This window comes from Alligator mississippiensis, chromosome 3 (assembly GCF_030867095.1).
Source record: "Alligator mississippiensis isolate rAllMis1 chromosome 3, rAllMis1, whole genome shotgun sequence".
NCBI classification, from domain to species: Eukaryota; Metazoa; Chordata; order Crocodylia; family Alligatoridae; genus Alligator; species Alligator mississippiensis.
Genome location: NC_081826.1, coordinates 205,197,066 through 205,210,967, shown reverse-complemented (window position 1 = coordinate 205,210,967; position 13,902 = coordinate 205,197,066). Strand labels below are relative to the sequence as shown.

Sequence of the window (13,902 nt, the reverse complement as noted above, 5' to 3'; positions counted from 1 at the left end):
ACCCCAACCAGCCACAGAAAGCAGTTTATACAGGTTTTCCTCACTTTATGCGGGTTCTGTATGTGCAAATTCACTCTTATACGATGACTGTTTTTATACCAAAAATTCACTCTTATGCGATCAGTGTGGTGGAAGCCCTCGGTCAGCTGCTTTGTGGGAGTGATGTGCACCAAAATATAGTCTACTGTGTGAATCTGTGCTCCTTGCCCGTTGTCTGCAACACGTGTTCCTGTAGTTGCCATCCCTATTATGATAGTGCCCTGGGTGCTTGTGTGTACTGTCTGTTGTTGGTGAGTACCAAAATTGTCTTGTAGAAGTGGTAGAAGTGGGTCTGGGCATCAGTACAGTCAAGGTCTTGGAACATATCCCTATTTGTTACATTGTAAAGTAGGTTCCCTTTATGCAAATTCAAGTTATGCACCCTTTTCCAGGAACACATGTACAGTGAGGGAAACATGTAGCTGTGACCAAACACAAGTGCACAGCTGCAGACAGCTTCAAAGGTGGCTGAACGGGTGAATATCTGATCCCTCATTGCATGAGGTATCAGATAAAAATGTTTCAAAGTGTAGCAACTTTTGTACCTTGTCTTTGCAGGAGCTCCCAGCCTTTTGCTGTTTTCAGAGTGGGGAGGTGAGGGAGAGGAAGGGAGTAGAGGGAATTCAGTCTGGGGGCTTTTAGGTGGGGAGGGGCTCTAATCCACCCACCCTACCCTTCAGCACCAGCTGAGGAGCCCCCGAAATGAGCTCCCTCTACTGCCTTTCCCCTACCATCCCATTCTGAAAACAGCGAGCACTGGCACAGAGCCCTGGCCATTGCTTTGGGAATCTGGCTGCTGGGTCCCAGCCTACAGCTGGATCCCCCCCTTCCCCCCAAACCAACAGTGAACTTCTGTTTGGTTATGGGTAATGGTCTGGGGCCACACTTTGCAAAACTGTTCAGAGTTACAGCTGGAAGCTGCACTTCTGTCTGCTGCATTAAGTCCATAGTAACTGCAAGGGCACTTCTCTGGACTTTCATTAGTGTAACAGAAACAACAATCTAGCTCTCTGTGCATAATCTGAGACAATTCATTATGTGCTTATGCAACCTTCTAATGGTAAGTGAAGTGTTTTGCTCTCCAATACCTTTGGAGTATAGATTTCCCTGTTCAGAAAATTTTTATTCAGAGCTGAAGCTGAGTTTTAAAATACAAAACAGTAGACCAATCAAATGTACTTCTGCTAAAATAGCCTACTTTAATTCACAGTTCTGTCTTTAAACAAATTTGCTAGTTTTTTCTGTCACTGAAACCACAGAGAAACAAAATGTATTTTATATCACTTCTGAGCACCCACTCCAAGGAGCATTTTATCAGTGTGGGATATTTGTAATTGTCTCTGCTTTTAACTTAAAATTTCCATTACAAAAAGAGATGACTGCTGGAAGGGAAATAGGAAGGAGGATATAAAGAAACAGTACTAAAATAAGGAAAATTGAGTACTCTGCTGTTCATAAGAGCCAAAGTAACCAAAGCTAACTCCAGCTGTGTAATACAACAATGATGGTACTAACTAGCAGTGAGATTCTTTCAACCACCATCATCATCATCCAGTCTGGGTTTCTGTCATAAAGGATACCGGAGAACTTAATGAGACTCAGTCATAGCACACTCCTAAGTCTGGTGCAGAGCCAGTATACAGATCAGAATGAGTTTGTTCAAAAGGCTGTATGTCCAGCACACTGATTTTTTTTAAAAACAAGGTAGCCTTCTGTAAAAGTAAAGTCTCCCCAGATGGTGTGGAAACAAGTTCACTATAACACTAGGCACCCAAATGAATACATTCAATCTCACAGGGGACCAAGCAGGCTGTCTGTTCAGCTTGCTTGACTGATTGGGCATCCTTAAATGTGAGATTAAGCAGCTGTGCAACAATACCTTCTCCTTCAGCAACTTCTGGACCCTGCTTGTGTCCAGCCCTGGTTCCCAGAACCTGCCTCAGCCTTGTACCTCAGAGCCTGCTGGATCTCCAATTCCTACCTCTCACAAACAACTTTTTCACACTGATGTGAATTATGCCAGGATCTGGAGAGGAAAGACATGCAGCTGTCTGGGGTCTGGTGCATGCAGTTAGTACTATTCTGGTGCTTCACTGTTAGCTGAGAAGGGAGGATGTAGCAGCTTGATCGCCTTAAGCAAATAACTACCAGAAGATAAGCTGTGGACAGATGGCACTACACTGATATAAGTTACACCCCTCTAGTTTTAGCCTTGTTTTTTCCTGGGCAATTCTACATTCGATTCAAATAAATTTATGCCAGGAGTTGGCAACATACTGCCTGAGAGCCAGATCTGACCTGCAGGGCCAGAGGGCTTTGCCTCTAACTGTGCTGGGGCTGGTTAGTGAGGAGATGCACTAGGGTCAGGCAGGTAGAAGCTGTGCCCGCACTGCTTCCGCTTCTCCCTGCCCCCTCTGCCCACCTGCAGTGTAAGTGCAGCCTTCAGCCACTGGGGAACTGAGCCAGGGCTAGGCAGCTTCCAGCTGAGCCCATGATGCAGCTGCTGCAGCCAGGGTATAGGGAGAAAGGGCAGCAGTGCATCTGCCTAGCTGGTACTGCTCCCCTCCAGCTGGAAACTGCACGTGTGCCACAGCCAAAAAGTTTGGGAGCAGGGAGAAACAGAAGCAGTGTCTGGCCCTGGCATGGGTGCATGCCCCTACCGTCCCCCGCTTCCCCTCCCCACTGTTGACACTCCCCCAAAGCCACCAGCCTACTCTGGATAGGGCTGGGTTTTTCTAACTCATGGCTTATAAAAATTGCCAGCCCATGACTTACACTTAGCGTAAAAATACGTCATCTGTTCAGTTCTTGTTTACACTAGTTAAAAAGCCTGGACCCTGTAAATAGGTCTTCAGTTCTTGCCCTTGATCCTGCCTTAGCCCAGACTGCATTCTTGCCAGGTTGTCCTCAGCACCCCAAGATTCTTGTTTTAACCACTATTTCTGGACTGCAGCCCCTATATTAGTTTCAGACTCAAGACCTCCAGTTTCTGACCCCAGTCCCTAGATTCTCCCATGACTCAAGAGTCTGGCTTTTACCCCATTCTGTAAGTCAAGACAGATGCAGTGTAAAACCCTTCACATTTACAGTTCAGCTATATGCTGAACTGATACATGAATTACCACCTTTTCTTTTCTAGTAAGGCTCCTACACTGTACTGTTAGGGCTGTGTTGAACCAACAGATGTATTCACAGTCTTACAGAACATACAAGATTGTGTGAGGCTTAAGAAAATACCTGCTCGAGCATCTAATGTGGCTGATGAGTTATTAGGACAAATTGCCACGCTTGCTCAGGGAAGGCAGACCAATATATCTTTAGTAAAACAATGAGGAGGGCACCATCTCATTTATACCACGTATTCTCAAATAGGTAGGTATGTACTATATTCATACTATGTACCATACTATCATATTCAAATGCCTAAGCCATATCCTTCCCCCAAAACTGTTTAATACATTAAGTGATCCTTTCTAATTAGGAGGCAGCTTTAATATTGCCAGCATTTGCCTGTGAGGCAAAACAGTGTGTGGAGACCGGGGCAGAGGAGGATGACATTCAAATGGCAAAATGTGAAAACTTAGCAAATCAGAACCCAGTTTCTCTCCTTATCCCCTGATATATGAATAAGTCTTTTTCCAGGGGCCATTTTAGATGAAATGAGGATATGATAAAAAACAAACAAACAAAAAATCCATCTTGTTCTAAAGTTGATTAAAGAGTACAACCAGATGTGGAATTAACTCGACGCATGAATGACAGTCTTGTATCCTATTTGTTCAGTCTTTGTGAGCCAGTTGCCAGAAGTGCTTGTACAGTACTTGAAATTTTTGTGCTTGCTCTTTCTGTAATGTATAATTCATTGGCACAGTCAACAAAAGAATGTCAAAAGGCTTTTTTCAATTTTAAATCCTTGGTATATTGGAGAGTTTTAAAAGGAGATGGTAAATAAAAGAAGAGTTACTTTCAGGTGGAAGGATCTGTAAGAGACTGAATTATTAATTAGGTATGAAAAGCTAGTTTTTAAATATTTTTAATTGTTGAAGCAAAACAGCCAGTGCAAGTACTGGATTTATATGTGAAATGCTTACATAGTTTGAATATGGCAGTAGATAACAGTCCCAGGGTTAGGGAGTACGTTGTATCAATCTACAGTCAGTTCAACCAGCACTGCTCTGGAGGGTTGCAAAGCATTAAACTTGGTTATCAAGTCAGTGGCAAGAATGGTGCCTATTGAACCGAAAAACAAGGAGATGCAAACCTTACAAAAGGAAGCAAGTTTTAGGCTTAGATATCTACTTGCTACAGCAACAGACTGACTAACAAATCCCTTTCCATACCATAAATGCAGAACAAAGGTGGTACAAACTAAAATTTAAAAATTTAACACAACACACATCTTCATTTAGGTTCCATGACAGCAACAGATTTCTTGGAAAAAAAATATTTAAAACACCCAAATACTACTGTGATGGATTATAGCACAAAGCTCCAAAAGAAAGGAATAGAAATTTACATGGATATTTCAGGCACAAACTAAAGGAGTGCACAGAAAGCAATAGTAATTCTAAGGAACCATTCTGAGTAGGGATATGGAGCAGGTGGCAATGAAGTTGGCAAATGTTCCACAGATCATTGTTAGGGCTGATTTTACTCTTTTGATTAATAATCCCAGACAAGTAAAACAGATTTAATTACATTTATCCACAATTCTAAAAATCAAAGGATTTGCTAAAGTCAATAAAGACTTAGAACTAATAAATATGTGCAATTTTATAATTGATTTAAAGCTGAAAGATACAAGCTAATGACCTTTTCCCCCCTTCAAATACATTAACACATAATGAACAGGAAAGGGGTCCTTGGAAAAGCAGCAAGACCCCAGGGCAGATGAGAAAGAAAATAGGAGTTTGCAATGCAAGACTGGCCAAACAAGACAAATCACAAATGGATGTAATTTGGGGCTGCACACATGGAGATAACAGAACAGCATTTTAAATCAATTATAAGCTTTTCAGGTTCCTAGTTATATGCATTATGTGTTACCACCTTTAGGTATGGTTATTACTCAACAAAAAAAGGCCTGATCCAACAACTGTTAGCTTCTCTCTAGAATACGGGGCCAAGCAGCATAATTTTTCCAAGTTTCCTTCTGTTTTAGATTATGCCATTTCAGGAATCCAGTGACCCAACTCCCTGTCTAAAGTATTTGTAAACTATAAATTGTTATTCTGTTATTGAAAATGATCAAATATTTAAGTTACAATGAGAAGCCAATATCTTTAACCCCCCCCCACAAAAAGAAGTGTTTTGCCAAATGGATATCTTTGGTTTTGCTCTCCTAAAAAGGGAATCAAGAAAAAAAAATTCATTACGCAAAATCCTTAAAGTTTTTCTACACCATTCTTCTCTGAAGTACTTTAATTTAAAAACACTTAGGTACTAAAAACAAAACAAAACAAAACACTATGGCTGTGACTTTCAGTTATCTCAGGTGAAATCCACACTGTACTGTCTGTTTAAATCCTGAAAGTAATTGCAAGCTAATCCAAATGGAATTTAATGCAAAGTAAAACGCACACACACAAAACCATATCCTATCCAACAAGAAACAGTGACAATCTCTCAGTTTTTAACACTGATATTCCAGCAAAACAGAGTCAATATATTTGATATAATATGTTACAAGCAAGAAGCATTACTTATAAATTCACTGTATGAAAGAAAATAATGGAATATGTGGCAAGCACAGGGGTCCAAGATAAAATTATGAGAGAAACCACAGGCTAAATTAATTATTGTCATAATGCGATGCAAGTTCCCTGAAATTCAGATTGAAAAAAGTTGTTGAAAATCAGAATGATCAGATTGTGGTAAGTTTTTCTCCTGAACTTGATGAGATCACAGCTGTTTGTTTCTCAGCATTTTTTGTGTGTTTCAATTGTGTATACATATACACATACACAGAGGTCATGCAAACCTTCCTAGGAGCAGCCTCAGAATACAACCTTGATACACATAAGTCGGGGTAAAAGTCTCATGCCTGCAGTATTTCCATTCAGCTGCTACAGAAACTTAATAGGTGTTTACTGAGGGCAAGCAAGAGTGATTTTTTTCCAATCTCCTATTTTTATATTCTTAGAAAGCTAGAGAACCTACTAATCCTAAGTGAAGGCATAATAAAAACTTTCTTGGAGAGAAAAAAAGAAAATATTTCTTATATACCATTCAAATAAAATGTGATATATACACAGCCCTCTGAAAAACCCAAATCATGGATATATTTAAAAACAAAACAAACAACAATCACCATCACCTTTGGGATGCTGGAGTAAAACAGAAAGGAAAAGGGGCAGACCAAATGTTTTCTTTAGATACGTTTTAACAGGCAGAATGGTAAGGGAGGCTAGCATCATAAGTCCCTTCATCATATATCACTTGCTTGTAACATTATGGTTTTTTCAACAGACTCTGATTTTAAAAAGGCAAGCAATTTAAGGGAGTTTGAGTGCTGCCAAGCTTACTGTATAGAAATCTTATTCATGTACAGATTTGGCCAAGATCAAGTTTCACTGAAGTTGGTCTCATTGAATAATAATAATGATAATTATTAAACATGAGGTGATTCAATTGAGGAAACGGGCTGAGGGTTTAGTAATGTAATGAGAAGCAGAAATAAAAGCTAAACCTGTACTCTATGTTCAGTTTGGAAAAAACAAAACCAAACCCGGAATTACTTAGCATTTTTACATTGTAAACTGTAGAGGTCAATCCATTGGCTGGGCTTTTATATCAATCCATCCGCAGATCTATGATGACATTTACCCAAAGCAGCTAAAGTGGTACAAGTTAAGTGTCATTGATGCATGCATGCGTGCACACACCTACACATACTTTGCAGGGCTGAAAGGCATTCATTAACTAGCACAGTCTACTATCCAAATGGAAAAGTACTCGATTCTTGGCACTAATAGTTTGACAGTAAATTAAGTTGCAGATAACTAAAAGAGTTCTTAAACATTAAAAAAAGTACTTTTCTAAACAAATGCATATTTCTAGTGAGTACGTCAAAGTTTATAAACAAAAGAACGAAAAAGGAATTACTGAGGACCTCCCCCTTCTTGATCTTATTTATGTGCAATTAATTCACACATGTGCATCCTATGAACAGAGATATGCTGATAAAGATATAAAAACTCTGCATAAAATATGCCATTTTACACTCAGTGCACTATAGAGCGACTAGATAAGTATTTGATATATTCCATGTTTTGTGTTTAAACAGACTGCATTTCATTAACTGTACAGCATTTAAAAAAAATCAAGGAGCGGAGAAACCTGTAACATTGTATCTTGCTGATGTTCTTTGCCTGAAGGTTAAAGCACCAAACTTGCCTAACACTGCTGACATGTAACAGAATTAAAGTACATTCCTCTTCCTCTGAAGGGGGAACCTGTACATGTTTTCTTTCTAGGAAAGCTTTGATTCAAACCATACCCCTAGACTGAATTCCAGCATGGAAACAAAATATTTCTGCTGCAGAATTACAGATATATTTATCTGAGTTCTATCTGATTGAACCCCACGGTATTTTGTTTTATATCAAGAGCTTGCAACAAATGTTTTACAGTTTAAAATAACATGAAAACAGTTGAGAACATTGGAAAGAAGCTGTTCAAATGATGTTCCTAGTAGGATTTTAAGGGAGGTTATTTGTGTTTTCCTTAGGTAGTCCCCCTACTCAATTTCCCTCCCCCCACAAATATGAGTGGATTGCAGTTTAATTTACTACTTTAAGTAATGGATGCTGTTTTTCTACATTTTATATTTCTGAACAGCAAGGGTAAGTTTACACACATTTTCCTTCTATATAATAAAGTAATCAAGAAGATTTAAATTTTTCCAGAGTCAATTCAAAACAGAAAAGATTACACAAACAAGTATTTAATATGCTATTCATACTGTCTTAATAATGAACACTTTAATGAAAAATAACTTGGCTGAAAAGATACCAGCCATGAACACAAGCTTATTAAGTTGAGGATTACAGTAGAGGGGGATTGGGGGAGGAGGAGGAGAGGAGGAAGGGGGAGGCACAGGAGTGGGGTGAAAAAAAAAAAATGAACACTGGCTTATGACGAGTTATTTGCACAAATCAAATATTACATATGAAAAAGCTCTCAGTTCAAGTGAAGTTTTTATTTAACTTAATAACCATTCACAGCATCCTAATAGTGAGCCACATTCAAGACTTACAAAGCCATTCACCATCATGAAAAAAAGAAAGAAATGTACCTAGAGGTTTTTACATCAGTACACCTACACAAACCCAAATTAGCACAAGATGACTCGGTATAAACTGAAACATTTCAGCTAAATCCCACTAAGTCATCTCTTCGGGCAAAAGCTTTAAAAAATGCTGTGCAGCATGACACAGAATCAAGGAACTCAACTTTCAGAGCCCTGACCACCAGTTCTCAGATATTTAAATTCAGAGACTATTAACTTAAGCACACAGTGGCTCTCAACAAGCAGAAGAGAACAAAAGGACAGAGAAGCAGTCCCAAGGTAACCAGGACAGCAGATACAATACCAGGTCAAAGATTTTGAATCACATTTAGTATGGACAGTCAAAAAGCCCATGGCAGCATCGATCCAATCTATGCAGGTTTCTCTAAACTGTATAGATTGGACCATTAATGAACAGTACTCATGTTAAGTCTTCTATTAGCCAAGCCCAGCAGATGCCGGCCTTGGCCAAGGCCAGAAGGCAGGGGGCGGGCCTCTCAGCACTGCTGGCCAGTGAATGCCCTAGCCCTGCCTCCTCACCAGCCCCCTGCCTCTTAGCCGCCAGGTGGAAAGGACTATCTTGGGGGCTTCCCCCCACTCCCTGTGCAGACCCGAGCTCAGCTGGGGGGGGAGGGGCAAGGCGGGGTTGTGGTCTCCCCACCATGCCCACCCCATCATGGTGCCACCAGCTGGGCTGCGGATCACACGCTTTGCTGCCTCAGCTCTGTGACAGCCCAGGGGTGGGGTCGCCCAGCTTGGCTGAAGCAGAGAAGAGCCCGCCCTGTGAAAGGGGGTTAGCGCAAAACAGCACCATTTCGTTTCGACTTCTGTTTTGCCATTTCAAAGGGACAGCGTTTTGTTTTGCTGTTGTTTCAAAGCACTGTTCCATTTCGTCAAAACTGTTTCACTATTTCCACGTGTTTTGACATTTCACCCATAGGCTATAGTGGGGAATCATGAAAATGCCTATAACTTTGATATTTCCTGCCTGATTTGGATGAAAATTGCAGGGATAGTAGGCCCTTCTGAGGGCATGAAAATTGCCAAGTTTCAAGGAGATAGGCACAGGGGTTTCTGGAAAACTGCACCTCAAACAGTTCAAAGCAAAACTCATATCGCTTGCAGGCAGCGGTAGCCTGCTGTCATCCTGCATGCAGATCTGAGGGCTTGCACCCCCTGGGAGAGCTGCAGGGCTGTGCTGGACTCTTTCCAGGGGGCACGGGTCCCTAGATCTGCATGCAGGATGACAGCAGGTTGTCAATGCCAGCTGGACCAGTGCTGGGCACAGGCGGTGCCTGCAGTGTCAGCCTGCTGAAACCACACGCGCAGATCGGGGGACTGCGCCCCCCAGGAAGAGCTGGGGGAAGCAATCACAGAGCTGGGGGAAGCGATTAGAGAGCTAGATGTCAATAATCAGAGCAGTCCTTCCCCGCTCTTTCCCTTAGTTTCTGTTAGCTGCAATCAAGCCTGGCTTCGAAACTTAAAACGTTTTGAAACTTTCAAAATGGTTTGAGTGCCCTCATTGTTTCGAAGATGTTCAAAGCCTTTTGTTTAGTTTCGAGTTCGCTGTTTTGAGCTCGACTGGTGTTGAAACAGCTGTGGAATGAAACACCAGACGAAATTTTGCACAGCCCTAGTTAGCAGGGCCTGACATGCATCCTAGGATGCTTCTGGACTGGGACTTAACTTGTGTCAGGAAGGGATCAGGAACAAGTTCAGTAGACTGGTCCAACCTAGTGTAATTCAGTTTGATACTGAAGGATACATTCAGGTCTATCTTAAACTGGATTCTGCCATTTTGAACCCGGTCTATGTGCATTGAACTTTTGTTCTGTTACAGGTTTAGACTGGTTTCTGATCACTTAAACTGGTTTATGTGATCTCTGTCCCTAGCCTTAGAATCCAACTGAAAAGCCAGCACAGACTACTGAATAAAGCACAGAATCAAGTAGTGCTCAGGCATTTATCCTTTACTCAAGAACTTTTTAATAATGAAATCACGTTTTCAGCAGAATTTAGTCTTAAGTACGTAAACCAAAATGAATACCTGCATATTAAAAAAAATGGTCTAGAATGGCACGAAAGAACTTCTAGAAAAGTATGTAAGGTGTGATTTGATACTGGTCTAAATACTTCAAGAAACTCAGGACATTCAGACTAAATTCCTTCAGCTAAGCTACCAGCTAAGTTTGAGGGAGGTTTTTTTGAACCGTGATTTGAGATGGTTTTGAGGGAAACATTTGAAATAAGTTGGGAACAACAGCTACCAATTACTACTGCCGAAATGCTACGATTACAGCTGCATGTCTGTCTATGCCATGTCTGATTGTATTAGGAAGCACCTCTGCACAAATACGTTCTGCTCCTGCTTCAGGCACACCAAATCCTGAAAACACAGAAAACAACTCCTGTTTGACATACACCTGAGCTGCACTCAACACTGCTCTCCAGCTTGAGTGCAGCTTAGGTATGTTTATAAAAGCAGAGCTGGGCATGCCCAGCATAACTCCAATGACCACTACGTTAACTTTTGGCATTTGACGTATGAGCTAAGAGTGAATGGGTGGAGCTTGTTTTCAGAGCAGCAGTTTTTAGAAAAGCTAAATGCACAATAGACAAGCCTCAAGTGGACATATTAATGATGGTACTACACTGTGTAAGAGGTTGTATTACTATAGAACAATACAGGAAAGACTCTGACCAACTGCCAAAAGAGAGCAGGAGTCCAACAAGAGCAGGGGTCCAAAATTGGCAGATCTGGCCAATGGTTGGACTCCATTCCCCAGCATTCCCTGCCTGCGCGGTTGGGGCTGGTTTCCATGGAGACCCAAGCAGCAGTCACACTCTGATAACGCCAGGCCAGGGTTTCCATGGAGACCGGCCCCAGCAGCACTGGCAGGGCATGAAGCAGGGCAGGAAGCTGCTCCATGTCTGGGGCTGGGATCTTGTAGTGGTGACAGCATGGTCTGGAGCTGAGGCAGAGCCACAACCCACTGCCTGCACCACCCTGCCCAGTGCAAGATCCCAGCCCTGGAGCAGCTCCCTGCCCTGCTGCGTACACTGCCAACACTGCTGGGGCCAGTCTCCATGGAAACCCTGGTCCCATGCTATCATGGCATCTCCATGGAAAACTGGCCACAGCAATGTGGACAGGGGCGGCTAAGAAATGGAAGTCCGCCACAAGCCCAATCCAGCCTACGGGTCAGACTTTGCCCACCCCTGATTTAGAGGACAGGAGTGATGAATGTGTGGTGTATTATATATGTATTGGTTCAATGCATTATGTTACAGCTCCCATAGAGGATATCAAGCAAAAGACAATTTCAATGAGGGTTTGCCCTTGTGGTCTAGTGCAGCTGTAGGCCTGTCAATGGAAAAAGTTACCCAAAGAGAGACAACGATACAGCTCAACCCTGAGATGAAACAGTCAGCTAGCTTTCTGCGCAAGCACCCTGTCAGTCCTTTAGTTCAGAACATCGTTACTGCAAAACAGATGGACTGGGTTTTCTTTTTTGGAGAGTTGTTTTTAAGACTTCAGACAAACCACTGAATAATAAAAACTTTGTACTTCCAGCTAACTTCTTCCATCCTCTACCCTCTTCATTGCACTCTAACCTTCCATAAAAGCTAAGAAGCCTTAATTTGCTTTCTTTCTTGTGATTACCAATCTATTTTTCTCACTTAACTCTCCCATTCCATGAGATCAGTGGTCTCCATCTTCACCTTTACCATTTTTCTTGGGGATCCTTCAGTTTCTCTCTCGCATGTACTTCTCCGAGTATAACACTTGGGTCTCACCACACCTGTACAGAAAAATCCAGAGCCTGTAAGAGCTTCCTTCTTTATAAGAATAATTCGTTTTTTCCTTCAGTTCTGCTCTGTTCTTTATTACTCCTCCCTCACATGTGCCCCAATTCAGCCAGACTGAAGTCTGGCTGAATGGTCTAAGCATGTCTAAGTATGAATAGTTCCACTGAAGTCCTTGGCAACCTGCAAAAGCCTGCATTTTCCATTGATTCCTCTCTGCCTTAGACCCTTTTCTCCAAACCCAACTTTCTACTTGCAACATCTTGATTATCAAGGTTTGGTTTAGAAAACCAGTTAGCATCTCATTCAAGATTCTCTTTCCAGGGAAAGGGTGATTGCTTCACCACCGTCAAGCTGATAGGAGGGAAGCACATTTGCCAATGGTGCACCAATTCTGGAATTAAACAGCACTTCACTTCCTTGTGCTAGTGATTTCTGTCTTATATTTATTAAATTCAAGTTAAATTAAAAAAGAAAGTTATGTGGTCATAACAACACTAGTTATGCAGTGACCTCTGTACTTTAAATCACCAGCACTAACATTCACATTTATGTGGCATATTTTTATTTCACAGATCTTTACCAAAATTATTAAAGGGTAGAGAGAAATGAAGTGACTAAATAATTCAACACCAAGGTTAATCCAGCAATTTTATGCGCCATGAACAAACCTGGTCCATAGCATGTATAGGTTAAAGGTACAGACTGGAGCAAAGTACTTGTTCTGGAATAAGATTATTTAAGGATTTAATTATGCTTAGTGATAATTAAGAAAGGTTACATTTTCTTCCAGGAGTAACTACATGCAAGTATAATCTTTTTAAGTGTATTAAACATAACAATCCCATGCTTTTGATGTAGTTGCTTATTTCTTATAAGTTTAGGTGTATAGTACTTGAAATAAATACTTAAAAAAAAAAAGAAGACTCTTTTGCGCTGAAAAGCTTGTCTATATCTATCCCACTATGTAGTTGGTCCAATAAGAAGATATCACCCAAAGAAATCCCCCTCTCTCATAATTCCTGGACCAAAATGGATTCAACACTAAAACTACTTCAAAAAACTTAAATTTAACATAACTGCTGAGTAGCAGATGGACAACCATATGATGTACCATTAAGCTGCAGCACTGGCAAAAGGATTAGTCTACAGGGACTGCTGCAGCACTAACACAGACAGAAAACATCTATTTGCTTTTTCACATCTACTCTTCAACTTTCTGTTCTTTGTGCAGAAAAAAAAAAGTGTGTGTTATTTATATTATCCATTTGCATCTGTGCCAAATTCAGCCCATTTCAAGAACAAACAGAAAACACCCCATTTCAAAGGGAGTTTCCTTAAATTCTGTGTTTGAGACTACATTTGGATGCTCACCCTTTTCCAATTAAATTCCACTTTTCTATTCAAGAAGAGCGAGTGTTTTTCTCCTTTTTATTATAATGCTGATTACAAGTTGCCAGTATTTTCCTCATGTGATTGGGTAATAAGCTATCCTAAAACGATGGAGTTAAATTCTATTGGTTTGTAGAAAAAAATACATTTACATGCTACACTTTGGAAAAGTCTCTGGGAAGTAAAACACGGATTACAGAGTTCCCCTTCAGCAGCAGGGGGTTTCAGTAGTGGCAGGCTCCATCAGAAATGTGGTTGGACAGAGGCCATGTCCTAGTGCTGGCCCACCCTGAACCCAAATTGAGTCATTCCAGCTTGTTAGCTAAAAATACTGCCAACCACTATACATATGTACTTGGCCAATCTACAGCTTG

General features: G+C 41.1%; 1 protein-coding gene across 3 annotated transcripts in view; it reads right to left on the bottom strand.

Moving 5' to 3' along the window:
- Positions 1 to 13,902, bottom strand: part of DAPK1 (death associated protein kinase 1) — a 132,926-nt gene that overhangs the window by 81,381 nt on the left and 37,643 nt on the right. The window contains exon 1 of one of the 3 annotated variants that reach the window (XM_059724833.1): positions 12,059 to 12,079. The exons of the other annotated variants lie outside the window; for them this stretch is intronic. The gene's annotated coding sequence lies outside the window, so the exon portion shown is untranslated. Of the gene's footprint in view, positions 1 to 12,058; positions 12,080 to 13,902 lie in introns of those variants that run through there. 3 annotated transcript variants of the gene reach the window in all.